General features: G+C 42.6%; 1 protein-coding gene across 1 annotated transcript in view; it reads right to left on the bottom strand.

Annotated features, from left to right (window-relative positions):
* Positions 1-12,643, bottom strand: part of neurl1b (neuralized E3 ubiquitin protein ligase 1B) — a 28,445-nt gene that overhangs the window by 12,687 nt on the left and 3,115 nt on the right. The gene's annotated exons all lie outside the window — the stretch shown is intronic.

Here is a 12,643-nt window from a genome sequence, read left to right as displayed (position 1 = left end):
TGTGTGTGTGTGTGTGTGTGTGGTGGGGGTCTATAAGAAGAAGAAGAAGGCAGTCTTTTCATCATCAGTATATTTGCATATTGATGGCAGACAACTTTGATCATGATTGACTTTGCTTGTCTGACATATTTTGATCCCATCAAACTGACCTGAATACAGTTGAGAGATTTCCAAGAAACCTTGATGTGATCCCTGAAAGAGGGCAGAGCCGTGACTAAATTAATCATCTTTATATGTTGCATATACAGATAAAGATGACACATTTTTTGATAAAAGTGCTAATGCCATATGAGGAAATCCCCCCTTTCCTCCACCCTGTCCTCTGCCCTCCCACAGCCTTGACTGTTGGGCTCCTCTCAAGCTGTTTCCTGTCTTCTGGACCACACGGCTCTCCAAGGAGTCATGGCCTGCAGGGTTTGCAGGACTGAGACAATCAGTGAAGGGAGTGTCGGGACAGTGAAGCTCCTATAATGTGAAATAAGAGAGAAGCCTGAGGCTTCGCAGCAGCTGTGTGTCACATATTCTTGACAAAGAATCTGTTGGTTTAGAAATGAAAAGGCTTGTAAACCTTGATGTGCGCAACGGTTTGCGCATAATTAGGAAAAACTGCTGAACATGTGGTTTATTCTCTGGTTTATATGAAGGTTTATGACGTTGACAGGATCTGTGCCACATACAGAGGTAAAGAGATGCTACTGCCAGCATGGTCATACATGATTTTACTCCGTTTGAGGGCAGTCTCATGAGAGATGGCGTTTGGGTGAAGGCAGGCGGGAACTAAATATAACTCAGAGACAAAAGCATTTGTTTCTACCTCCTCAATGCTGTTTGTTTTAGCAGGATATGGTGGCTCCTTATATGAGCCGTGGGTGAATGGTGTTTGGGGTGAAGCGAAGCAGACCTGACCCCCCCCCCCTCCCCTCCCCCCACCCACCCACATGCCCTTGTTGTTGCATCAAAAAGAATAAAAGCTGCTGTGGCAAAGGGGATTAAAACAGGAAGTGAGTAAGGAGCCGACGATGAAGTCCGCAATCAAGCCCTCCCTGTAAACACAGCAGAGCTGTAGTAACAAGTGCTGCCTCCCATGATGCTTTGCTTTACTGCCTGAGAATAAACCATGGGGTGTTAATGAAGCACAATGATTGCTTGGTTGATTTTAATCCAAATGCAAGAAACAATGTTTTCATGATCCTTTCAGCCGCTGAAAAATTCTCAGTATTTTTGAAAAAAATAGTATCTTTCTTGACAGGAGTTACCTGTCAGGATCACATGACCTCACACAAACACAAACAACGATAAAAGTAATTGGTTTAAACCCTCTGAGAGAAGAAAAGACCACTGTTCACCCATTAACCATGTTTCCTTTAGTGTTCCCTGATGTGGAACCATATTTTATGATGTGCCAGTGCTGTGGTTAAGATCTGGCTAGATCTAGGCACAAAAGCACTTTGTCGTGGACAGATCATGGTTTTGATTCAAATTAACATTTTGTTAAAGGAACACCAACGGCAACTTACTGGGAAATGTGCTTATCATCCTTATTAGTGCCAGACAAGCAAATAGATACCCTTCTCTCCTCTGTCTGTGTGACTTCCACCACATGGCTACTAGTTAGCCTAGCTGCAATGGATGCTAGCAGGAGCAAACACCTCAAACACGTTTTTCTTTAAGCACTCTTTGCCTTGCCTGCATAGAACAAGGGTTTTATTTTGACATTTGGTCTGAAGTAAAAGTTTTAAAAAAAATGACAACCCTTTATTATTTTATCAGCTATAACTCAGCAGATGAGGTGCAGTAATTGGACGCCGCACCTCACAAGTCCAAATGTACCTTTGGTCAACAGCGGATTGTTTACAACTATGGCTAACTATGTCAGAGAGGATGGGGAGAATTCCCTCTGGACAAACCCAAATCCCAATCTATTTGGACCAAAATAGGGAGGAGAAACTGCAAGCTTTTGAAATCAAGAGAGCAAAATAGGATGTGAAGCTGCGGCAGACAAAGTAGTTCCATCTCTGTATCTGATATTTTAAATCTTAAGCACAACTCTAGTTCTGTTAGAACAAGCAAAGACATCTCACAGAAATGTGTATTTGACATTTGAAACAGTTTGCTACCGCATCTCATCGCTAATGTTGATTGCAGCTGAGCTAACTGGCTCTGGAGCTCTGTAGCGCACAAAGGGAAGAACAGTATCCATCTGCTTGTCTGGCTCAAAAAAGGTATACTTCCCCAAAAGGTGGCGTGTTCCACCAAACAAAAAGTGTTTTAGAGACATGTCAGAGGTTGCCCTCATATTCAGGCAAATATCAACGTGGCATCACTGTAGGACTGGACCCCCTTGGACGCTGTTAACATAGATATATCCGCCTGATTGCTCTGACAGCATGAAAGAGGCAAGGTTGCCTCTGGAAATTAGACTGGAAACCAACTGAGAAAGAAGCTAATTTGTTGGTTTGACTACTTACAATCAGACCTCCTCTTTATTCTAAATCTGGAATCTTCTCATCCCACCTCACAGCCAGGCGAGCTCTTGAGATTTTGGCGTGACAAGTGAGAGTGAAAACAGTGAGGAGACTGAAAACTTGGCGAGGTGAGGTGCAACAAAGCTGCATCTTTTTTTCTTTCTTTTTTTTAAATCGAATGCACACAAACTGGAAATCTAAAATGAACCATGATGCATTACAGTTCCTCTTTGTGTATCTGTGGTGCAGCAGTCTCACGTGGGCCCCCACAGTGAATTCAAGCTGTTTCCAGTGAAGGAGCACAGACATGCCTAGTTTGCTCAAGGAAACTTGGCCCGCAGCGGTGTGACTACTGCCATGCCGAACAGCACAGTGACTGCTCCTTGGACAGCAAAGTGTTACATTAGCAGGGTTTTAATTCTCCCTTTATATCCAGAGGTGGCAGTGAAATCCTGAGCAGATGGTTGCTCAGGAAGGTTTATATGTGGTGGTCTCAGTATCAGGGGAGGGCTGCTGTTCAACGCCAGTCACTGATCTAATGGATGAAGTGAGTCATACCCACCTTCGATGTGAACACAACCATCTCCATCAAACACACATGGTCGAGCACAATGAGCCACATTCATACTGCGATGTTGTTCTAGTCACCTTTTTTTTTTTTTTTGAGCACCATTGTCTCTCACATCTGTTTTCAATACCTGCTTCTGTCTTTTCATTAAGCCACTAGAGTCAAACACCTGCTTTACAGAAACCCCATTAAGAGTCCAGCTAATACCAAAGCCATTGTATCAGTTTAAAAAGTCACTACACACTGAGTTTATAATGCTTTTCTTCATCCACTGAAGCAGTAATACAGCATTTGCCTTTAATCTGAGCCGTTTTAGGGGGAGTTGGAGCCATGAGCTCAGTGCCCTCACAGATTGTTCTGATTTCTGAAATCCTGACATCATGAGACTGAATGTTGTGGCAGTCTTGAGTACACAAAATGTTCAGTTACACTTTGGCAATTTCAGATTTGAGGTAATAAAACATCCCAGTGAAGGAAATCACATGCAAGTGGAAAAAACAACGTACTACCCCTGGTATGAATTCTGCACAGTATTGCGGTAAATAACTTAAATTTTAATACATAGAACTCCATAATTACCAAGAGAACATCTTACAAGGAGATTACACCAGTCAACATGTTCCAACCTATGAATGCTCAGGAGCCATTACCACATCAGTAGTCTCACCCTGCCAGCCTACGGCAACACAAGAGAGACGTCTGGCTTCACACGTTCTCATTCTGCTACAGTAGGAAAGAAAGCGCTCTGGCTTGTTTGTATTTTCTGGAATCATTATAGCCGTGGCCCAGGTGCCATTGCTAAACAACTTGTAGCGAAAGCCATGTTTCTTTGTACCAGCACCTATGACTGGCACTCGCCTGTTTTGAGACATATTTTCTGTATGTCTTTACTGAAGCAGTTGAGCGTGCCTTCATTATTGCACGATCGAAATCTTCGTCAAAACTTGCAATTTTTAGCATGTAGTTTCCTGCCGGTGTTACCGAGTAGCAATGAGTGAACCAGAGCGTGGACCAGCCCAAGGGGCTGAGAACTCACGTCCCAACTCAAGCCACTCCAATCGCCCTTCGGCTAAAGGCTCAGATGAACTATTTAGCAGTAGATTTCAGTGGTTTACTTGTTACACTAGCTCGCAACATTGGTCGCTAAACTAGACTACCACTTACTGGCAAGCTGTAGCTCATGGGTCAGACACCCACTTAAGAACTTTGCCTTCATTTATTCCGAATATCTGCACAGCTTCCTATCTCAAATCCGTTGTGGACCAGGCGTGCCAATTGGACCGGGTCAATGGTCTTTTCCCTTTTTCCCTACCCCTCCCTCCTGCATCCTAGCTCCAACCATTTCGCATCTTGTGATGTTGTGACACTGTTGCTGTTAGAAATTTCTTCCACGGACACAGATTTGAAATTAAAAATGGGGAAGAACTTGAAAAGCCCTTTGCCAGTTCTTGCTGCAGGCATCTATGGGACTGTATTTTGCACAGACATGCTATCAGGAGCTAGCAACAACTTTAAAAACAAATGATAACCATAAATCACCTGCTGATCCCTCATTTTGCAGGCAAAAATAACTGCAGAGAACTGCTCAAGTTCAAGCAGGGAAAACATTCATAGACCCCAAAACTTGTTCAAATTTGGCAGAACAAAGTAAAGCAGACATTTGTTGACTTGAGTCACTGCTGGACTACCCTGCAAACAAGTCATGGAGCCAGAGAGGAAACGGCAGGTCTGTGGCACAACCTCTCATGTGAAAAGTATGAATTCAATTATCCTGCTAGCATTGTGAGCATTTTCCAACATCCAACTCAGACATTCCTGATCTTCAGCTCCAGAATTCCTACAGTGGGTTGATAGTGGGAGTGTTATTGAATAATTGGCCGTGTAAAATTCAAATCCGGCAGGTATTTTGCTTATTTCAACTTTCTGAACGTCGTTCCTCCTTCAAACAGAACCCAGCAATTTGACTTGAGCAGCACAGAGTACACGAGGATGACCTCTGTGAGTTCGTTACTGATAAAGAACATCATGCGATGTTTTTAGGTGTTCAGATGCAACTTGATGTAAAATATTACATTTCATTGGTGTGTTGTGTTCTGTGTTACATGATTTTCTTGCTAGCTAGCTCATGTCAAGCTAAGCTGCACATGAACTGATTTTGGTATGTCATTGTCTTACCAAAAAAGACACTTTTTGAAAATGTGAAAAAAAATTCAAGGTTTTTTTAATTCATTCTTGAGGATGATTCAAACATTTGTTTGTTTTTTTTAATCACTGCTTTGTGCTGATTTAGACACTTCAATACCAAAGTTTTAATATTTCATTCCTCTCAGGCTACAATGCTCAGTTTCAGAGTGCCTGGATTTTCCCCTTTGTGAGATATTGACTACATTTTAAAGTTGAAGCTGCCTGTTAAATGTCAACGTCACAACAGGACATAAAGCACTGGCATATTTCTCTCTACTGATATCCAGGTTTCTTTGTTCCTCTTTGTGCATCTCTATTAAACATTTCACTCTGCAGTACCATAAGCTGACAAATTTTCATAGGAAAATCACAAATTGACTGTGTTTGACCTTTCTAAAATTAGTTCTGTCATGTTGGTTGGTTTTGTTTGGATTTCTCTTAAACATTTACTTCTCTAGGTCACTCACTGTTGACCGTTCCAACTTAGGCAAGTTTTAAATACTCAGCTTAAAGTCATGTGATTAGCCACATTAAGTTTGATGCTTTTCTTGCATCAGAAATGAGTTATCTGCCAAGTTTATGTTATTGAAAGTGACATTTTCTTATCTATTTGTTGAAAAGTCTAAGCTTGAAAAGAAATTTTAGCAGCTCAGTCATAGGTTTTTCACATGTATGGTTTCATAATCTTATAATTGGCACAGTGAGCTGTCAATATTTGAAACATGGTTTCATGGTTATGTTGATGGAAATGATCAGAGACAGTTAAATTGTCTGTAATATTTGGAACTTCCTGATTAATTTTTCCACTTAAGTAGTCTAAAGAATGTCATTATGTAACATGCCACCCCCTGACATTAAATGACCCCTGCTACTTTAGCACTGCAGGAACAGTCCAATGCATCAGAATAACTGTTACCGACTGTTTTAAAGCAATTTAACTGAGTGCTACTACAGAGAACTTCATTTTCTGATTGTGGAACACGAAAGAGTGGCACGGCTCCATTAAAGTGTTGTTTTAGGCCTCTCTGTCAGTGGGAGACATGCTAAAAATGGCCAGTCAATGCATTAAACCAGATGCACGGACAGTGTTCTTCCTCCATCTGTTCTATTGTCTCAGTGTTCTCTGGGATGAGGAGCGGATGCACCACCGAAGGAGATGCAGGAAATACTCTTGGCCCAGAACAACACAGCCAACTTCTTCTTGCCTTTTGCATAGTGGCTTCATACACAAGTGCAGTGTGGGACTCAGTGAAAGCAATATAAACTCAAAGCTTATGTTTCGATGAAATAGAGCAATGTTTCATCATGCAGTAACAGGAAGGTATGCTCCATAGCTTCACGAGAATAAAAAACATATTCTCATCTTTCTTTCCCTTTTTTCCCCCCCAACAATGGCTGCACAGTAGCATGCTTGATTTAGTGGAAAACACATGCATCTCTGCTGAGAGCAACGTCCAAGAGCATCTCATGGGTTGTCATCTTTAACACGAGTCCACACACTTAACACTGCCAGTCAGGCTCAACCCAGAAATAGACCTTCTGGTCGGGCATTAAAATTTACAAGCTACATTTTTCATCATTTTTCAAAAATGGATAAAAATAAGAGCAAGCCTGATAAAGATGAGTGGTATGTGATATAAATCAAGTGATTTTTTATGTGGGTGTGTTGTAATAGCATGAATGTGTGTGTGTGTGTGTGTGTGTGTGTGTGTGTATGTGTGTGTGTGTGTTGTGGGATTATATTATGAAGAGGGATGCATGCATGACCTGCTGTATTTTCATGTTCATACCACAGTAGTAAAATATCTTGTGCTATATTCACATTAATCCTGTCAGGCCTGTGAAGGGAACGCAGTGAATTCTTGTGGTATATATTAAACAACAAACCTAGAGTTAAGAGGATCCCAATTAAGCCTGTTAGCATCATTAGAATTTACGACACCGTTCAAAAGGAAATCGCTTCCCAAGCAATTTAAGGTTTTGTCAGAATTTACCCTCAGGCTCCCAAGATGTAACCTCTAAATTGCTTCACCCGAGTATTCATAGAGAAAAGAATCCAAAATCTCATTAGAGCAACTGGAGCGGTTTGGAGGAACTGCTGAGCAACCCGGTTTGAGGCTTTTCAACTACTACCATTTTAATCAATGTTTTGTGTTTCTCCCCTTTCATGTGTCCATCATGTAATACTGTTCTTAAATTTAATGTTCCAGAATTTTCCGTAATGTTGCAGTGTTGAGTGAGGATGAAAAGAAGTTACAAGAGAAGTTTTAAGATGGTTAGACACACAGAAGCAATTAAGAGGCAGTAAACACTCAAACCGACACTCCTTTTTTTCTTTTTTTTTTGCAAAGCATTTCCTCTATAAACCTCAAATTACATCATGAAAGAAATATCATAAACAATGACAAAAATTAAAACACATTTAGTCCCAAAGTCGAGCACTTACAGGTTCTCTATTGTTGCCTGAGCTAACAAACACACAGCTGTTGCCCCGGGTGATATAGACCTTGACCACAAAGAGCTCAATGACCCAATGAGGGCGTGGGGTAATGACACTACATACTATTACCCCCTGCAGTCCCTAAAAGTCCTAGAGCTAAAAAAAGGCATGGAAGCTCGCTTGCTAAAAAATCTTGGTTCGAGAAAAGACTGCAATGTTTCCACGAGATGAAAGAACAACAGCTGTCACGTTCGCTCATTTGGTCTCACCACCTCAAAGGACAAAGTATATAGGAATAGGAAGGTACTACATTACATAATAGCATATTTCCTTCCTCTGTTGCCCTCGCCGCATTCCCTTGCAGCAGGTTTCCAGAGAGCGAATGTGGGGTATCCTCCTTGTAACTCTAGATTTCCTGGTAAACGTTACTGCTTCTGTGTCACCGACCAGCTCCAAATGTCCTACAGAAGACAGAAATATCCCATTGGACAGATCTGCACATGTGTGGAAGTATGATTGTTGTTACGTGCTGAGCACTATAGTACAATAATGTAGCAGCATCAGGGATCCTGATCAAGGCCACAAATTCCTCTGTATACTGTGAGTGTTGCTGGCACCTTTCTGACCACATTAAATCGAACCGGTTCCTCCTAAAACCAACCAAATGTCATAAAAGTTGTGAAATGACCGTAAAAATGAAGACAACTTCTAAACGTGGCGTTATGTGGTGTTAGCACTACATCTGTTAAAACTATGACAGCTAGCCAATAGAAAATCAAAATCAAATTTTTCATCCATTTTCTTCTGCTTATCCTGTTAAGGCTCGCGGGGGGGCTGGAGCCTATCCCAGCAGCCTTCAGGTGAGAGGCGGGGTTCACCCTGGACAGGTCACCAGTCCATCACAGGACCAACACATAGAGACAGACAACCATTCACACTCACAGTCACACCTACGGTCAATTTAGAGTATCAATCAGCCTCGTCCCCTCTTGATGTCTTTGGACTGTGGGAGGAAGCTGGAGTACCAGAGAGAACCCACACAGGAACAGGGAGAACATGGGGACTCACACAGAAAGATCCTGTGCTGGAGCTGGGACTTGAACCCGGAACCTTCTTGCTGTGAGGTGAAAGTGCGAACCACTGCACCACCGTGCTGCCAAATTCTTCATTTTTTATTTAAATTCACTGACAACAGCTGCTTTATGACCTGTTTGGTTTGAAAAAAAATGCAAACCACTTGTTGTTCCCATCAAGTGGTTTGAGTGGATAAGCTATGTTAGTTTTGTCGAAGTGCTGGTGTTTCCAGCCATGTTGTCAGGTGTTAAAGGGAAACCAGAGAGACGGCGTCAGCAGAAACTGCCGTCCAATGTTTGCTACATCAGAATTTTTTTTTTTTAAAAACGTGTTTCGGTTTCCAAATGTTTTCAAATTTCTTTTTCTCAGAAGTCAAAAACTCGCCCAAGTCAGCATGAAAAAAAAGCAAATTAGAGGATTTTTTTCAAACAGGCTGATAGAGCCAGCTGTTGTCAGTTAGGCTTATGTTGTTCAATTCTGAAGTGGGACCCAAATGAAGCTGCATCAACTACGTCTGTTTTTTTTTGGTACCAACCACCACTCTAAACTACCATGATATGGAAGTAGGGAAATGATGCGCCCACCCAAAAACAAAAAAACAAACCAAAAAAAGATTTTGTCTCTTAAAGTATTGTCTGTCTAATCCCTAATCTCTAAAGAGAATGAAATCAGCAAACTAAAACAAGCTGCATGCTACAGAGAGTTTGCTCTCCACAGGACTATGAAGGACATATGATCGAGGCCCTGGGGGGACACGTCGCCTCTCTCCTCCCAGAGCTTTCGGAGCATCATGTCAGCTATCAAGCCATTCAAGCCTCCAAAAGCCGCCCCCAGCAGCAGGTCCGGTTGAAACTCGCTGCTCTTTTGGTGTCAAGGGCGATTCGAAGCCCTGCAGCTCTCTTTGCTAAAGTTTTAATGAAGGCAAACACTTGTCTCACTTTCTAGCAGGCAAACAATCATGTCCTTTGACTTGAAAGAGGACGCCATGCTGGGATGAAATTAGTGGGACTGGAAGAATCACATGTTCAGTGTTTGGAAGCAGCTAACCCAGTATTTATCTCACTGCAAGGGAGAGTCACTCAACTACCTTGCTGCAGTTTTTATTTACCTGTCTCCATCTCAGCTCCTAAGAGTCAGCTCCCACCCGTCTGTGTTGTTTTCTTGTCCTTAGCTGCTCTCACCCTTAATGCCTTTTTTTCTTTCAGAGCAACGAAGCAACGTGAAGTCAAGAGATATTAGTCATTTCCTTGCCAGGGGGTTTTGAGCGGAGGCATGCTCTCTGCTTAGCTGCTGACTGGGGTGGGCGTAAGTAATTAGAGAGCAGGTCCTGTTAGTCCAGGTCTCCCAGGAAACGGCTGCCATCCATCCCTAGTTTCCATGGAGTAGCGTGAAGCTTAGGTGACTCCTAGCTTGCTCCCACTCTGTTTTGGATGGATGCCCACCATCAAGTCTCCCTGCTACCTCAGGTATCACTTCAGGGTGACCGATCACATCCCAGCACTGACAGCGTGATGGGTCTGTGTGAGACTCACTCTTTTATACATTCGTAAATGGAATCATGTATTTGAAGGGTCTTTTCTGTATCAGATGCTTCTTTACAGCCCCCCCCCCCCCCCACGAGGATTTCGCCACCATTGACGTAAACTACATCAACAAATGATGGGAAAGTCGCAGGCAATTGGCTATGTCTCTCTCTTATTCAGCCTGTGAAAAAAGTAAATGATGCACATGGAGAGGCAACACTTTGTGACTGCAACCCTGCAGCTGTAGAGTCAGATCACCAGCAAAGGCCGCCTTTGTTGCCCCATGTTTCAGATACGCTTGTTTTGGCTGACCCAGTTTGACATCTCTGAACTAAATAGACCATTACATACCTTCACCCAAAATAAGAGAGTTTGAAGGGGAAAAAAATGACCTTCTCTAGAGCTACTCTCATTGTTTTTAATCTCATAATGAAGCAGTTCATTGATGAAGTTGTGTGCTGAATCTTACAATTCTGATCATTCAGAGTAATATGCTTGAAAACAGATAATTCGAGAAATCAATATAATCTTTATCAAGCATTACACGTGCAAAAACTTGTGACTGAATGACTTTCATCACCAAATTAGGGATAATGTTTTTTCCTCTAAGTCTCCCCCTTCGGACAAACGTGTGCTCCCCTTGGATCGGAGGTCAGGATCTGTACAATTGAGCCTGATTTCCACTAATTCAAGTGTACACACAAACACACACACACACACAAAGGCGCGCGCAGGATATTTAGTTAACGTGTCAAGCAGTTTCAGGGTTGAAATGAGATGTTGAAATATAACTGATAATTCAAGCGCTGTCACAATCCAGCAGACTTGGAATGTGTTGGATTGGCCGCTATCTGCTATCTGGTGGCTCAGCCCATAGCCGCGCCGCCGCATACCAGACATCAAAGTCAACTTGTCATGGAAGGCCATGAACCGATGTAAGCCGAGCTCACATCCAGGACACTCTCAGATGTCCCCGTGTCCAGTATGCAGCTAAAACAGGTAAACAACCAACCAGAAAGGGGTGTCACGCCTCAAACTCATCTGTGGGATGAAAGGCAAATTTGTGGGTGCCATAAATGCCCTCTTACGTAACCCTGGTGCTTGATTCGAAAGGGGGAAACATTGGGTCATTTTCACAGACACTCTGTTCACCTTTAGCACTTCGATGCTGCTGAGTGCTTCCGCACATCTGTGCCTACTTTCCTGTTCCCAAAGTCCCTCCGCAGCTATCGGGTCCTTTTTCTTAACCTCTGTCTCTGTAACATGACGCTTTTATTTCTTTCCCTTCTCCTACAAACTAATCTCACTGCCTTCCTATTCCAGGCTCTCTTCCTCACTCCCTCGCTCTCTTGTCATGACATTGGCCTGTGACACGTGTGAGAAACTTTGCTGGGGCCCCCCGCTTTGGGCAAGACACTGATATACTGAGAGTGCTGGGTGACGAGGCTATTTTAGGGACTTGTAAATATGAGAACTTCCTGTCCCTAAAGTGTATATAATATCCCCGAGGAATATTAACAACAACAAATAAGCAGACTAAAGCACGGCTTGTTGGCGTTTTGATCAAGATGGAGGCCCCTCACTCTCAAAAATACAACTCTAACGCTTACAGGACAGAGAAAGTGGCTCTCACTTTTGAACAGCAATAGTTCCTGATTGCATTTTCAGCTGTTTCCACACATTAGGGCGGGTTTTATGGGGGACATCCGGCTCATAGTCGTAGTGACGTCCAAAACCTCCCTTCACCTGTGTGCAACTGTGGAGATAAGACAAGGAGCTGCTGTGAAGCTGAAACATCAGCAGGAAGCTGCAGGAAACACACCCAAGAACGTGACTCGTGATTTTAAACAGATCGAAATATCTGCATCTGGACTACAAGTCACACTCATCTAAATCGACCCACTTGCACATGTTTTTTAGCAGGATATCCCTGACAGGAACCAATCAATTTTCACGAAGTTGGTGAAAAGATTGATAATATTAAAATGAACAAGTTATTAACTTTGATCTGGATTAAATAGCGGAGGCTGAGTGCCACTCCAGGCGATGGGTAAGCTGTGGCTATTGGAATTAGCCTCGTAAGCACAGGTGTGCAGGTTTTTTTTTAAGTTTCTTTAGCATTTGTAGCGCTGACAGATAGACATAACATATGACAAATATCTCGGATTTGTTTTTTTTCACACTATTATTTAGAGCAACAGTTACAGACTCCCAATCTGTCACGATAATAAAGGTAATGTCAGGTTATTATTCATGATACAATGATTATACTCTTTTTGTCTCTGCCTCTCCCTCTCTCTCCTCTCTAACACACACATACACACACACGCACGCACAAATAATTAAGATGGAGCCTCTGCTTCTCTTCGTGCCACCCAAATAGCTCCAT

This window comes from Aulostomus chinensis, chromosome 13 (genome assembly GCF_037954235.1).
Source record: "Aulostomus chinensis isolate RoL2024-O1b breed Wild chromosome 13, RoL_Achi_v1.0, whole genome shotgun sequence".
NCBI classification, from domain to species: Eukaryota; Metazoa; Chordata; class Actinopteri; order Syngnathiformes; family Aulostomidae; genus Aulostomus; species Aulostomus chinensis.
The sequence above is the reverse complement of the archived record's forward strand: the minus strand, read 5'-3'. Positions and strand labels throughout refer to the sequence as shown.